This window comes from Anoplopoma fimbria, unplaced genomic scaffold, assembly GCF_027596085.1.
Source record: "Anoplopoma fimbria isolate UVic2021 breed Golden Eagle Sablefish unplaced genomic scaffold, Afim_UVic_2022 Un_contig_7024_pilon_pilon, whole genome shotgun sequence".
NCBI classification, from domain to species: domain Eukaryota; kingdom Metazoa; phylum Chordata; class Actinopteri; order Perciformes; family Anoplopomatidae; genus Anoplopoma; species Anoplopoma fimbria.
In genome coordinates this window covers 49511-53042 of record NW_026550603.1, presented here as the reverse complement: position 1 = coordinate 53042, position 3532 = coordinate 49511, and the positions used below count along the sequence as shown (strand labels likewise).

Sequence of the window (3532 nt, the reverse complement as noted above, 5' to 3'; positions counted from 1 at the left end):
GTCCTTTACTGTGTCACTGTGTCTTTGAGCAGCTTAGCTTGAGTTCGTTCTGTTTGAACTGAGGTTAGAAGGTCTAAATGTTGTGGTGGACCAACAGTCTAAGACACAGCATGTAACAGTGGAGTCTCAGGTTCAAGTCCACACTCTTTACTTTTTTATGTCTGTTTTCTGTCACTTTCTACTGTCAAATATCAAATGAAGGCATGAATTCAAATATAATATAAAAACAGAAGTGGTCCAAATGTACAGTTGACCATTTCCTGTCTGTTTTTTTCAGCAGATAACTTTTACATCAGTACTGCTCCTGGATGTTTGTTCTTGACCTTCAGGAACAATATATGGAGGAGAGAATCTAAACTCAAAGGTCCACTTACTAATGATTTAAAGCTTTCAGCTGAAAGCTCTGAACCACTAGGAAATAAACCTTTGAGCTTCATTTTTAGTAGTTATTTAAAGAACAAACTCAAACATCAACACACAGAATCAAAGTGAGCAAAGCTTTTCTACAAATGCTTTTTCACCACATGTTGCACAGTTATGATGTGCACTGATTCAAGAAGCACCTGGTAGGTCTGAACAGCTGATTTGAGTCAAATATGAGAAAATGAATTAAACATTTGAAGCACATTCTCCCACATTATGAACAGTGACTATAAAGTTTGGGCAGAAATATATGAGTATTTTCTTGAAGAGTAAATTCTGAAATGGAGGTTCTCAGGTGTTTTGCTCCAGAGAAAAACATCAGTAGTTTGTGGCTATAAAACCCAGACTAAGATCATCTTAGTCTGAAACAGTATCTGCACTAATAGTTCTGCATCAGCAATATAAATCTTTGAGCAGAATATTTTGTCTTCATCCTCAATGCATCATCTTCATCAGGTCAGCTCACAGTAAAAACAGTCTCTTACTTTGTGTCTGAGGGTCCAGGTTCATTACTGAAGTCTGGAGGATAATCTTTGGACCAATCACTCTTCATAGACAGACAGCTGGATACTGGAGACTCTGCTCTCTGTCTGTACTGAACTCTGCAAACACCAACATGATTTTATTCATAATGAATCCTTGATAACAACAAAGACATTAAAGGAGCTCTGAATACACAAACTACTGTTACTGCTGATATTTAGAAGGTTTAACAGTTTGTATTAGTCCTCTTAGATTACATTACAGCTTTTCTAGGTGACTGACAGCGGTCACTGATAATAAGAGGAAGAACCTCAAACTCAACTTAAAATCTCTAAATCAACAGAAAACATTGTCAGAGGTACAGTAACTGAAAATGACTCCTATTAATGAGTTAGCAGCAGTTCTCTTACTTTGTGTCTGAGGGTCCAGGTTCATTACTGAAGTTCAGAGGAAGACCTTTGGAGTCGTCACTCTTCATAGACAGACAGCCGGAGACTAGAGACTCTGCTCTGTCCTCCTCTTCCTCCACACAACCACTCATCTTCTGATCTGAAGTCAGTCTGAGAGTAAAACAGTAACACTGACTGTGAGCTCACAACACAAGAATCAAGACCGAGAGAACAGGAAGACACACACACACACACACACACACACACACACACACACACACACACACACACACACACACACACACACACACACACACACACACATAACACACACACACAGTTAATAACAGCAGACAGTTCATTCTAACATGTGTCTCCTCTACAGTCCAGGTGACTCACAGACTGACAGTGTCAGATGTTGATTAACACTTTCACACTCTTCATAGACAGACAGATTCGGAGACTAGAACTGTCCTCCTCTTCCTCCACACGATTACTCATCTTCTGATCTGAAGTCAGTCTGAGAGTAAAACAGTAACACTGACTGTGAGCTCACAACACAAGAATCAAGACAGAGAACAAGTAACACACACACACACACACACACACACACACATGGAAACACACACACACACACACACACAACAGAAGAAGTTCACACAACACACACACACACACACACACACACACACACACACACACACACACACACACACACACACACACACACACACACACACACACACACACACACACAGTACAAAGTGTAATAACAGCAGACAGTTCATTCTAACATGTTCTCCTTACAGTCCACAGGGTCCAGAAAACTGACTCAAGACTTTGACAGTAAAACAATCAGATGTTGGATTAACACTCTTCATGACTCAGCCTTCAGTTTACCTCCTTCTGCTCTGTCCACTCAACATGGAGTCTGAACTCCAAGACTGATTATTCATTCTTCTGATCTGAAGTCAGTCTGAGAAAAATCACAATAACACACAGACTGTGAGCTTGCACCACAATATTTTTTTTAAAATGTAACACAACACACACACTGAGAAGACAATTAAGTGACAAGACAACATTTACACTTTAATAGTCAAAAAAAACTAATTCATTATTCAGTTATTAATCAGTATTTCAGTTCTCTAGTTGAACAGCTGGCATAGTGTAGCTTTTTTTTCTTCATCAATATTATTATCATAATTAACCTTTATTTAGACAAAATCTTTGATCCGAAGGTCTCATTTTCAAAAGTAACACTAGTGATATAACAACACAGAATAAAATAAAAAGAAACAAACACACAACAAAACACAAAACACACAACACACAATAAAACACAAATATACACACAACACACACACACACACTCACATACTACAAAGTCATAATAACACTTAATGGTTAGCAGTCATTCTCTTACTTTGTGTCTGAGGGTCCAGGTTCATTACTGAAGTCCAGGAGGATGACCTTTGGAACAAGTCACTCTTCATAGACAGACAGCCGGAGACTAGAGACTCTGCTCTGTCCTCCTCTTCTCCACACGAAACACCTTTCTGATCTGAAGTCAGTCTGAGAGTAAAACAGTAACACTGACTGTGAGCTCACAACACAAGAATCAAGACCGAGAGAACAGGAAGTAACTCACACTCTACACTCACTGCACAACAACACACTGCACACACACACACACACACACACACACACACACACACACACACACACACACACACACACACACACACACACACTGCTTCACACACACACACACACACACACACACAGTACAAAGTGTAATAACAGCAGACAGTTCATTCTAACATGTGTCTCCTCTACAGTCCACAGGGAGAAAACTGACTCACAGACTTTGACAGTAAAACAATCAGATGTTGGATTAACACTCACCCTGCCTCAGCCTTCAGTTTACCTCCTTCTGCTCTGTCCACTCAACATGGAGTCTGAACTGAAGACTGAACTATTCAAGGTTCACTTCCTGATCTCAGGTAACTGGATCACCTGGTCACTGTGGCTTGCTCCCCCAGGATAATTTTATTTTAAATATGAGCTTTAAAATGTAGCATTCTGGTGTACTCTGAGAAGAAAATTAAGTGATAAGACAACATTTACTTTAAGCAAAAAACTAATTTAATATTCAGTTATTAATCAGTATTTCAGCTCTAGTTGAACAGCTGGCTTGTTAGCTTTTTTTTTTTCAATCAATATTATTATTATTA

At 39.1% G+C, this 3532-nt stretch overlaps 1 long non-coding RNA gene across 1 annotated transcript; it reads right to left on the bottom strand.

The window, feature by feature from the left end:
- Window positions 1–16: 16 nt before the first annotated feature.
- LOC129115123 (uncharacterized) lies at window positions 17–3269 on the bottom strand. The gene is made up of 3 exons (XR_008532860.1): window positions 3204–3269; window positions 1317–1466; window positions 17–1025 (listed from the first exon to the last, which is right to left on the bottom strand). It is a non-coding gene; the product is annotated as an uncharacterized LOC129115123 (long non-coding RNA).
- Between the last annotated feature and the right edge of the window lie 263 nt (window positions 3270–3532).